Source organism: Saccostrea cucullata, unplaced genomic scaffold (genome assembly GCF_032062105.1).
Source record: "Saccostrea cucullata isolate Sc308-1 unplaced genomic scaffold, CSIRO_AGI_Scuc_v1 ctg5944, whole genome shotgun sequence".
In the NCBI taxonomy this organism is placed as follows: Eukaryota; Metazoa; Mollusca; class Bivalvia; order Ostreida; family Ostreidae; genus Saccostrea; species Saccostrea cuccullata.
Window position 1 is genome coordinate 11,796 of NW_026936846.1, and position 13,330 is coordinate 25,125.

General features: G+C 32.8%; 1 long non-coding RNA gene across 1 annotated transcript; it reads right to left on the bottom strand.

The window, feature by feature from the left end:
• Positions 1–2,589: 2,589 nt before the first annotated feature.
• On the bottom strand, positions 2,590–3,033 carry LOC134246713 (uncharacterized). The gene is made up of 2 exons (XR_009987686.1): positions 2,964–3,033; positions 2,590–2,817 (listed from the first exon to the last, which is right to left on the bottom strand). It is a non-coding gene; the product is annotated as an uncharacterized LOC134246713 (long non-coding RNA).
• Between the last annotated feature and the right edge of the window lie 10,297 nt (positions 3,034–13,330).

The window sequence follows — 13,330 nt, forward strand, 5'->3', positions numbered from 1 at the left end:
AAAGAGTTAAACATTTTTTTTTATCGAAAAAATAATTTTAAAATTAAAGTCATTTAAATGTTTTCATATCAAAAGGAGTAAACTAACAGCCATTAAAAAATTGTGTTGCATAAAAATTAATCTTGTTTAAAGTGTTTAAAAAATATATATATATATATATATATATATATATATATATATATATATATATATATATAGTTATCTCTCCTGTTTTTATATATATATATATATATATATATATATATATATGTTGTAAGAAATATGTTAGTTTCAAATTTGTTTTAGCATTAAAGCACTTTACAACAAAAAATATATATATATATATATATATATATATATATATATATATAAATGTGTGTGTGTGTGTTTCATCATGAAAACAACAGACCCGGGGTTAACTTTAACTTTGAAATGTAATGCATTAAGTAACAATTACTTTGGAATTTTTGTCTAAGCTTCTATATAAACATCATTACAATTACAATTACCATTACTCATTTGAATTAATACCAGTGGACCAGAAGATCCAAAATGAAAATTCAGAATTAAATTATATAAAATTATATAAAATAAATAAATTAAATCATTATTATTTTGTTAAAGGTAATGAATTAACACGTGTAAAAAAAAAATCTACACATTACATTTTATGACGTTAGAGAAAAACACAATCATATGTGTGTATGAACAGACCTGGGGTTAATTACCATGTACAATTTATTACTTTGGAATTTTTATAAAATTACAATTACTTTCACAGAAAAGTAATTAATTAAATTTTTTTGTTTAATGATTTTTAAGAGAAAAACACAAAATATGACCACACTTTCCTTCACAGCTTTCTCAGATAAATCAGAGCGGAATTTGGATTTTGGATTCATGTATCATGTACATGTAGTTTACCATGGTTTACCAATCGAATCTTCAGTTGACAAAGAAAGTGGATCAGAACATTTTCAATGTTGTAGTTTTGTTCAATATCTGATGTTAGTTTCTCTGTTGTTGTTGTTGTTGTTTGTTTTTTTGTTTTTTTTTTGATAAATGATTCATTAAACATTTCGTACTATATTTTTTCTGTAAACTAATATTTAATTAACAGAAAATACTATAAAAGTAAAACACGATTAAAAAGTTAATGAATTAATTAGCACTTTTAATTAGTTAAACAGGTATAATCAATGAAGCTATAAATTAAACACAACCAAAGGTGATAATTACAAGTACCTAAATATAGGATTTGAATTTTGAGGCCTTAAGCTACCAAAAATGAATGATCAATATATCAGTCTATAATTATAATTTGCCTTATGGTTTCCCTTTGTGTCTACAATAAATCACACTGATGTTGTATCATGTTTACCAAGTCTATTTCACCAGAATGAAAAGGGGAAAAAGCGAATATTTTTCTCTGGTTCTCTTCAATTGGTTTTACAATTATCTTGTCAAGAAGTTTTCTATTATAAGAATTATTCAGTTTGTCTATCAATCACCATTTAATAATATATAAAAAAAAATTGTAGGATATAAGATTTTAATTTTAAGACTCTTAACATTAGTATTAAAAAATAACCTCTCAGTGATATTTATTTGTTTCAGATTCAAAAATAAAAAGAGACTAATATACAAAATGTAATTGAAAGGTAATTGAAAAGTAATTGGCCATTACTGAAATTTTTTTAAAGTAATGCATTACATTACAATTACATGCAATTGAAAGATGGATCCATTACACATTACACCCCATTACTTTCAAAAATGTAATGATTACAATGCATTAACCATTACACATTGCCATTACCCCAGGTCTGATCATGAATATTAACAAAATACTTAATTTTATACAGTTGGGAGTAATTCCTCTAGGAGTTTATCAACATTAATACCATGTGTTTCACGATTTTCTCTGCTAACTTTCGTTTTTGTGTGAGTGTGTTTGTTTTTCTGGTTAATTTTGTGGTTAATTGTTAATTTTATGCTTTCCTGGTACTTTTTCTTTGCAAACTACATTTTAGGGTTTTGTTTTATTGAATTCGTGTTTGTGTGTGTTTGTTTTTTAAGGATGGTTTAAAATCATGCGGCTTGTCCCGTAAAAGCGTAAAGAACGATAATTTGCGTTTTCGTGGTACTTTTTCTTTCCTAAGTATAATTGCATTTAAGGGTTTTGATTTCTTTTGTGTGCGTTTGTTTAAGGAGTTATAATATCATGCGGCTTATTCCGTAAAAGCGCAAAATACGATAATATGCGACTTCCTGGTACTTTTTATTAGCTAACTACATTTCTTTTTCCTTGTTTTTTGTGAGTGAGTTTGTTTGTTATTAAAATAGTTAAAAATCATGGGGCTCATTCCGTAAAAGCGTAAAGATCGATAATTTGCCTTTTTTTGATAATGTTGGACCACCATTCATCTTTTCAAATACAGTTGAAGTGCCCCAAAACCCATATACAACGCGTTGCAGATAACAGGATATACATTGTAACCATTTATTTTATTAAAATCATGGACAAATCAATATTATATTAAAAACAAATAGGCCTTATTCAGTTAAATCTCTGCCTCCTCCTGACTTATAACACAGTGGCCTACTTACTTCCAGGGGAGAGTCCATATTTCGTGCATATTTCCCCGAATTTCCCAACATTGTTTTCTATCGCTGCACACAGATAGTCGGGCGTGTACTCCTGACAATTTTTCTTGTCCGATTCTATTTTCCATGTGTCCGCATTCCGTGGACAATCAGATACTTCCTGAAAATTTTGAGCTGCATCGACCAAGCTGAAGCAGAGATAAAATAGCACCAGAAAAGATGCCATTTCATCTGAAACACAAAAAAGACAGGCTAATGTCATGAGTCACATCTATAGATCTAACGTTACAGTGTTTTAATATAATACACAGGCCTATTTAAAAGCATGAATGGTAATAGTATTTATAAAATAAGAATAATAAAATCGATAAACATACCTAATTTGATGGAAACTACAATTTACTTTTTTTGTGCAACTTTCGGTTTCTGTGCCCTTCTCATTCTGCGGCACCGTGTAATTCATGGACTGGAGGCTTGGAGTGGAGTTATTAAGCGGGATTTGTGTCAAATTTTGGAGTATATATAAATTTTTTTAACATGAAAGGAAGAACCAGGGGCGTAGCAACTGGGGGGGGGGGCTGCCCCGCCCCCCCCCCCCCACTTTTTTTCCCAACCTTACCTATACTATAGGAAATGTTAATAGAAAGCCTGAATGGCCCCCCACTTTAAGTGATGTACCGAAAATGTAGTATTAGAACTGGTACTGAAAGTAGTTGAAACTGAGAAAAAGTTTACCCCCCGAAATAGGATTTTCGACTTTGGGCAACCTTTTTTTTTTTTTAATAATTTTCAATAGTATAGAAGGTTTTTATTCTGCATACTTGTTGACCATTTCATGCCTTGTAATTAAAAAGATTGGCAATCATCCTACGACCTAATTAAAATTTGTAAGTCTATGACATGCAGTGATGTACATATATATATATTTGGAAATTGAGAAATTTACAGTAGAAGTAAATAGACAGACATGATACTGACAAAATGACCCCTGCTCTTTCAAAATGTTTGGAAACTGTTGAACACCATATTAATCTATAAATGTTTCCATTTCCAATTGTTTCCTCTGTGATAAACACTACAAAAGTGAATCGTGTTAATTTCAAGGTAATACCTGTAGTATGTATATTTCTAATACTACTGAAAGGTCAAAATGTCAACATTCATGTATATCACTGGCGTATAAATACACTAGAGAAAAATGTTTTGTTTAATTGTTTACTAAGTAATTAGATATGATATATCTTTTAAAAAACAAAATAAATAATGAAATTTTTCCGGATCAAAAGAAAGTCACTAGCGCAACTGTCCACTATCAACAAATCGCTAGACCGAGAATTCCACTTCCGTAAACATGGTAAACAGCCCATCTGAACCACGTGGAGAAGTCGGGATTGCCACATAGATCTGCACTCCATCATCTAATACAGGCATCGTCCCTCAGTCATTACCATCTGACTTCATAAGCAACTCAGCTTTCTCTGATATTTTTACATCCACACAAACCTGTTTCCTGACCATGCTGACCAATTCCCGTTTTATCAACTGCAACATTGCATGCAATATGGCGGCGGAGAAGTGACATACTCCTACACGTGTTCATGCTTCCGACAACTTAAATCTAGGTCACATATATAATTAAAGTTAACAATGCAAGATTGCTTTGATCATAGTTTAAAATTCTTTTGTTGTTTGTTTTGTAAATGTTGATTTTTGACTACAGTAACTAAATAATCAATGAATATGTTTCGTGTTCTTAATGGGATTTTTTTTTATAGTAAGATTTGACGTCATGGGGCCTCCTGCATTTCAAATCTACAAAATAGACGGGTTTTCGATTTATTTTAAGATTGTTATTTCAAGTAAAAATGGAAATATAAGGAATCACTGTCTAAATGGGAGACTATGCCAGGGACATCAACAATAGTTGGAAACATGGGATAATTTAAGCATAACGGGCTTCGCCCGTTATGCAAATTATCCCATGTTTCCCACTATTGTTAATGCACTGGCATAGTCCCTAACTAGACAGTGATTCCTTAAATATAGCCAGGTTGTTTAAATACAGTGTAATGGGATGTGTCAACAAACCTGTCAAGAGCTATAAGGTTAAGAATTTATGGAAATTAATAAGTAGGTAGTTTTTTTTAAATGATATACTCACCTATTCATTATCTACCATGTAAAATAAAAAAAAAACAGTCAGGTTTTAAAAGTTTAATGTTCTAAATTTTGACCTTAAATGTTAAAAATTCAAATTTCCAAAAACAATATTTGGATTTTAAGCTTTTGAGTTTTTAATGTACCGTTTGTTCAGGAAATTAACGCTTAACAATCCAAACTTCAGTTACATAATTTGTTAGTTACATGCTTCTAAATTTCAACTTTGAAACGTTTTAATTTTTTAGAAATTCAGATCTTCGACTCAAACACTCAAATTTCAAATTTTTATCAAAAATTTAATTAGGTTTTTAGTCTTTTACCTCAAATATCCGAAATATCAAATTCCAAAACTGGTTTGAATTTTGAAACTTCTTTGGTTAAGCAAAAGAGCTTTTAGATAGTTAGAATATTGAACTAATATTCAAAATTCTAATCGGGTTTGGAAATTAGATATTTTGGATATTTAAAGTAAATTTCTAAAAACTCAGAAGTGTAAGCGTAAACTATCTGAACAAACGGTAGATTAAAAACTCAAAAGTTTAAAATCCCAAAACTGTTTTTCGGTATTTGAATTTTGTACGTTGGATCATCCGGGATTCGAACCCGGACCTCTCACATGTGAAGCGAGAGACATACCACTAGACCACGGTTCAGCTGTAAACTGGCGAAAAATATATGCAAAGATGAAGTCACATACATGTATATATTCACGTTCGATATTGTTAAAATTTTACACAATGTGTCAAATTTAACCTTTATTAAACAGTTCTAATAGATGTAATAAGAATATAAAGTCCGCCGAGAACCTGTTTTATACGAAATTACTCGCCTCATGCCCCTGTGCTAAAACAAGCGACATGTAATACAATAAATATTCTTAAAACAAACGGGTCGGGACACTTTGAGAGGGGTGAGGGAGGTCCTAAGGGAGTTTTGGTATAAACGTACATTGCAAAAGCTCAAAATCTTCTTGAAATATCGCCCGGAAAGGATAGTGTTTCAAACAGACAGAATGTATAAATATACGACCTTGAACTCTGACCTTTTGGCCTCAAAATCAATAGGGGTTTTCCTTATGCCACAGGTAGTTATGTAAAATATCATTGCAAAAGCTCAAAGGGTTCTCGAGATATCGCACGGAAACGAAGTGTTATAACAGAGAGAATTTGCAAATTCATTACCTTTACCTTTGACCTATTGACCTCAAAATCAAAAGGGTTCTTCTTTAGTACATAGGGAGTTGCTATGCAAAATTTCATTGCGAAAGCTCAAAGAATTCTCGAGATATCATGTGGAAACGAAAGCATTACAGACAGATAGGAAGACGGACAGACGGACGAACAGGCCCAAATTAATACCCCCCACTTTTAAGGGGGGGGGGACAAAAAAAAGAAATAGACTACAAACCCTATTCCAAACTCCGCTCCATAACTCCACTCTAAGCATCCAGTCCATAAATTACAAGGTGCCTCATTCGCCTGGGTGTACTGGGTGTTTTGGGACCCCGACGTTTCGGCCCTAACTAATATGACTTTTGGGGACTAGGGATTGATTGATTGATTGTGGGTCTGTTTAACGTCCCTCTCCAGAATATTTCACTGATATGGAGACGTCACCATTGCCGGTGAAGGGTTGCAAATTTAGGCCTATGCTCGGCACTTACGGCCTTTGAGCAGGGAGGGATCTTTATCGTGCCACACCTGCTGTGACACGGGGCCTCGGTTTATACGGTCTCATCCGAAGGACCGCCCCATTTAGTCGCCTTTTACGACAAGCAAGGAGGTACTGTTTCAGTTCCTGGGTAAATAATTTTATTATGGTTATATAGTCGTTTCCTGAATTTTGACCATGCAGTTCCGAATAATTTATAATTTATGATAATTAAAAAATTCAGAAGTGTAAAAATAATTTAATACCTATAAGGCAAGAAGGCTTATTTATAAACTTGTTTGAATTATGTGAAGATTTGATTTTTTGCCGTCAGTTTGTGTTCCTTGTACCAAAGGACTGGAGGTCAAATCAGATTTGACTTTGATGTTGCTGTGGTGTGAGGTATTTATAGTCCCAGTTATTGGGATTTAACCGAACTGAAAAAAATCCTGATTGAAATACTGATCTAAAGTGCAGAATGCGCATGCACTAATGCAGCATCGCAGTCGATATCATCGTCATGGCTGATTCCTCCAAGGACAACACGGTTCAGACAAAAGATACCTCCAAATTTGTATGAAAATTGTTCTATTCTCATTCATATCGTACATATTCACATTTTCAACCTTTATTCTTCTTATTTTATTAGTATTTTTTGCCATCATAACTTAAAAACTAATGCATTTCCAAGAACTTTGTTTTGTTTTTCAAGTTGAATATTTTAGGGCAAGTCGCAAATCCTCAAAAATATCTATTGTACATGTATCCTTTACTTCAAACCCATCATAACTTGAACCTTTATATCAATGATTTATGGTTGCAGTATTTTAACCTTTTAACTTTTGGGCAAGATCCAGTACAATCTCTTGATTTAGCTCTGTGGCTATATAGCTTAATTTAGCTATTTTACTACACTTAATTATTAAAGGTGTAAGAACTATATGCGGTATAAACCCATCATTTTAACTTGAAACCTTTATATAACCAATGATTTATGTGTATTCACAGTTTCTGTTTTTATGACATCACAAAACCTTTTAACTTTTGACAAAAAAAATTTCAACAATTTAAGCTTTAAAATTTATAGAGCGCATGTGTGTTCAGGAACAATATTGACATATTTCATTGATATTATCATTCTACACATTATATCAAAATATTTATCCTGTGGCTATATAGCGAAATATGTACATTTTTAGCAAAATTCATAAAAAACTTTACTACACTTAATTATTAAAGGTGTAATTTTTCACAGTATGTACTTAATTAAAAGCATCAAAGTTTGATTTTGGTCCAGTGATCATATACCTCTAGTACAATCTAGTACAATCTCTTGTACAACTAGAAATCCACAGTCCTGACCTAAAATTTTAGAAATAAAAAGACAAAAGTATACATGGTATAACAATAATTCTTTCTCTCAATAATATGTTGACGGTGCGAACGTTATGCAGAACGCATATATTTATTTTGTTATGATTTAGATCGGGCTCGTCAAACTGCACGTGACATTTAGTACCTCTTGACTCTGACGTCACTTGACATCGTATGTAAGTTACATTTTCCAAAAAGAAGCCTGAACAGTGCTGAAAGTAAATGAAGAACCTTCTGTTTACTATTTATCTTCAATATTTATCCATTAAATCAGGACATGGTTACTGTTAGTTGAACTTTTGCTGCTATTCTCGCGAGAACGTAGCTTTAACAAGTGATGCATGATGTTGTAGCATCCATTGTGGCCACACATTCTTCATCAAAAAGAAAACTATAAATGAATCTTCAACCTAAGTATGTTTGTGTTTAGTTTTCTTTTTTTACAGGCTTTGCTTTAGTGTACCAAATATACAGTTACTATGTGTTTTAACGTCACTTTGACTAGCACACTTGCTGCGCTCGCTATAATTCCTCTGGAAGTTGACTATGTGAATAATGGTGTTCAGTTGAACACTGCCCTACTTAGCTCTGCAGCGTTTTGGTTTTATACAGGATATTAGTCTTTGACCATATAGCTACATATCCCGTAATGCAAAAATTCTGCAAGTTAGGCGCAAGATTTTTTTGCGCACTGTTTGCAGAATTTTCCCCTTTCCAACATTGGTAAATTATTAAATTAATACATACATGACTGCACCCATACCAAAAGGAAAGATTATGCAGTGGTCCAAAATTTGCAACTCCACCAAACTCAGTGGTTTTATTTTGCATTTGTTCTATAGTTTCTTGTTAAATAACATGCTTTTAACACCTTTAAGGACTCATCCATATCATTTATATTGCATTTGAAATATTCATCTTCAGGAAATATGTGCTTTGTTATATCCACAAATCTAAGTTATACAGGTCAAAAAGAGGAAGAAAAAATAAAGAGAAGGAGAAGAGGAAAAATGCAGAGATTGTCAAATAAGGTATTAATAAATCATTGATCAATCTCTAGATACATGTATAATATATACTCAATTTTATAAAAATTATCTAAGAAATATGGCATGACTTTTTAAGTACGTATTAAAAGTGCCAAAAATCCTCATATTGATTTTAGATGTGTGAATTTATCTAGGAGGAACCAGAAATTCCTGTTGTCTTCCTCTTCACTTTAAATGGCAAGACTGAGGGACAGGGTAAAGTGATTTTTTTGCCCCACCATTAGGTGCCTGAAATGACCTTGAACCGTGGAACATTTAAACCAGGTCAGGTTTTAATTTGTACATTAGACCTATAGCAATCTAATTAAAATTAGATGTGTTCCGAAACCGCTTTGAGAAGGGATAGCACATTCTTTTGTAAACATCTTATTTTAATAAGATTGGACCTAGAGTAGGTTTAACCATAAAAATGGTATTTAAAGCGTAAGGTTTATTTAGTATATTACCATTATAATGTGATTTGAATTAATATTGGTTCAATTATTTTTGTAATTAGGAAACTTCTTTAAAGCAGTCATTATGTTGCTCTTACTTCAGATTTAAAAAAAAAAATGGAAAAAAAATTGTTGAATATAATTCAAATAATGAAATTTTATTCTTCTATAAACCCGAACCAAAAACCCCAAAACCGAACCTAAAAGATTTAGAACCGACCGGATTCGCAGATGAAACTTACTGGAGACCATGACAATCCTACCCGCCATGAATGTTTTGGACCTTGACCTTTCCTTTGACCTTGACCTCACTGTTCTTTAATTAATGTTACTTCAGTTTTAAAGAAACCATCCAAGATAGTGTTGTCAAACGTCATCTGTTAGTACATACTGAAGGAAGCTTTTCAACTACTTCACCATTTTGTTGACCTTGACCTTTCCTAAGACCTTGTCCACACTTCTCTTAAATTAGTGTTTAGCTCACTTTTCAAGAAAAAATATTTTTTATCAAACTTCATTTGCTGATACACTATTAAACAAAGTTTAGTTTACAGGTTCACTTAGAGTTATTATGCATGCCCATAACCTGGACATGAAATTATCAGGACATATAATGTTACCCCTTTTTCATCTATCCCTCCTTCTTTCTGTCACTATTATTCCAATGATTTCATAATAATTTTCTGAATTTTTTCGCTGTGTACAATATTTGGAGATAACAAACACTAATTAAGCTGAAAAGTCCATTCAAACTATTCAAATCAGGACCACAGCAAACACGAATCTTCAAAACATCACAGCAAAGACTAGGTGCTATGTAGGAGCAAGCATCCCTTGTCAACCAGTCACACCCACCGCGCACTCTCTGCCATGACCCATAACTCAAAAATTTGTTTACAAAAAGTCTTTGTAAATAAAAGCCTAGTAATGTAGTATGAAAAATGTCAGTCAGTACATGACTCATTGTACAGTACTGCAAATGTATTTCATCTAGTGTGTACTATATTTGGCGGATATTGAGTTTTTGAACGAGTTAGCGTGTATTTTGATTTTGCGCATTTCGTTATATTCTTATTTATGTGTTATGTGCAAGACATAAAGCGTTGTACTTAACTTAGTGGACATTGCTTTCCTCCAAGGGAAAAAAGAATACTCAACGTTTTCTGTATTTCCTGACAAGGTCATTGTATTCGACCATATTCAACCAATGAAATTTGATATAGAGATATATCACATGAATATATCTAAGACAAGTTCTGTTTTGGGTACGATCCCACCATTTTTGACAAAGTTATGCCCCCTGGACTTAGAAAAATTTCAATTATTTGCAGTTTCCGTTCATTTTCTTCGCAACCATTGCACATACTGAAATGAAATTTAGCGTACAGATATATCAGATGAATATCTAAAGCAAGTTTTGAGTACGATTGCACCATTTTTGACAGAGTTATGCCCCTTGGACCTAGAAAAAATTCCAATAATATTCAGTTTCCTTTCATTTTCTTTGCAGAGTTTGCACGTACTGAGATGAAAATTTATTGGTATACAGAATTATTAGATAAATATCTTGCTCAAGTTCTGTGTTGTTTATAATTGCACCATTTTTGACAAAGTTATGCCCTTTTGGACTAAAAAAAATTCAATTTGGGGGAAGTGGGGCATAAGTGTTTTACATACATATCTTGTTAAAATTTGTTCATACGTAGAGCATGCTTTTGACTCAAACATATAAGCCCTATACAAAGAAGCACACTTAGTGGAAAGTTTTGGCGTTTCTTATTGAATATCAATTGCTATATAATGACAAGACCATTGCTTTAGAAACCAGAAAGAAATATTTGTCATAACACTTTAGGTCACCTTACTCTCTGCAACTAGGAACATGAGTTACATTTAAACTATCAACTTACAAGATAGATTTATAGACCCCACTTCTTCAAGACAGGTATTGCAATGAATATGTACATAATTATGAATTTAACATGTTTACTGAAGTTACCACAACACTTATCGGTCAGACATGCATTTGCTCTGTGTTTATGTGAACTTTTGATTATATATTTTATTATATTAATTTATGGAATACCTGTTTTATAGGTATTCAAATGAATACACCATTTAACCTTTGTTTTTCCTATTTAAAAAAATAGGATGTCATAAGATGACATTTAACTTTTTTTTTAAGAAAAGCTCAAAACATTAAATAAATATGCAGAATTTTACCATTTCAATTTACTTCATTGTATGCAGATGATAAGAGTATTTTAGTGCATAAGTAAGGGAAGTTATACACCAATTACAACAAGTAGCATATCACCTTTATAGAAGTCATTCATATTCTATTGTTTTACCTTTAAAAATTTGTTCCTATACAAATCTATATGAAAAATTCTAACATTTCTAATGCTTTGCCGAGCGGGCATTAAAAAAATCGATGTTGGACCCCTGAATGAGATTTTGGACCGCTGAGTGAGATGTTGGACCGCTTACGTAACAGTGTAAATTTCATTTTCATTTGTTAGTGTTCAAAAGTGACGGCCCTGTTGTTACATCACGAAAGACAGTACAAAATACATGTTTGTAGAAAAAAATAAATAAATAAAATAAAAGGTACAACAAAACATTTATTGACAGAGTACTCGGGCAAAATGCATTTTGTCGACCCTCAAACAAAGCTGTCTGCCTGAGGCCAGACAGTTTGGTTCTGGGTCCGACAAAACGCATGTTGCCCTCCAACTCAGTCAATAAATTTATAATGTGTTTTGTTTAAATTTTATATCACTCATGCATATTCTAATGTGTTTTTATTGAATTTTATATCGTTTGAAAGTTTCTTTAACTTATAATGACATTGATATTTGGACATTTTTAAGTGTCACCATTGCTCAGGGATTCATCCCATGTCTTTGCAGAGAAGATGTCAGTATGGAACACCATGCTGATATGCTTTTGTCAGCAAAGGGTACGTGTTGATTGATTGATTGATTGTATATTGTTTAACGTCCCTCTCGATAATTTTTCACTCATATGAAGACGTCACCGTATGCCGGTGAAGGGCTTCAAATTTTGACCTTTACTCGGCACTCAGGGCCATTGAGCAGTGAGGGATCTTTATCGTGCCAACGCCTGCTGCTGACACGGGGCCTCGGTTTTTAAGGTCTCATCCGAAGGACCCGCAACTTTCACTTCAAAGTGCCGAGCGCATGGCGAAGGAACAGTTGCTACCAATTTTAACGACTAGGTCAGTCGCGGCCGAGATAAGAACTCACGACCTCCCATCACGGAGCGAGCGCTCTACCTACTGAGCTTCCGTGAACTTTCTGGGTACTTGTTGATACAGTTATGTATTATTTTTTAGGGATACATTTCATATTCATTTGTTTATCTCAGCTGTAATTAGATCCCCACACGAAAGTGCTTGAGCCCTGTAGGAATCACTGTCTGTCCTGGTTGTTTTCCATCTTTCTATCATTCATCTTTCATAACACTTTTGTTGTGACACAATAATTAAGACAGTTTTCAATGTTAATTTAAATATTGAACAAAAGCACTGTACTATAATGTGTAAATTACTATTATTCATGAGAACATCATGATATATCTTATACCCCGTCATTGGGGTTGGCATCTGCGTCCTGGTTCAAGTTTTTGGAACAGGTCTATTCCAAAGTAACTAGAAGCCCTACCTGGACCAAACTTGAATGAATGATGCATCTAGGGATGGACACTACTTGACTTGCTTCTGGATACTTTATCTGACCTACATTTCCAGACGAAGTGACCAGTTAAAGGTTTATACAGCAGGTCCATTTCCCAAGTAACTGTAATGTTAATCCTTGACACTTTTTTCTTGCCTGATAACTAGGACAGTTATTTACATAACATTTTCAATTATTACATATAAAACTTTTCTATATGAGCCTATTTATTAATTCAAGGGTCATATTATTTTTTCTATATGACATCTTTCTCTCTCTCTCTCTCTCTTCTTCTTGTGTCCTTTAAACAGCCCTTAGTGAAGCCCTGTATGATATGACTTTCAGTTTTCAAGTTCTAGTTAACTTTTATCACATGCAC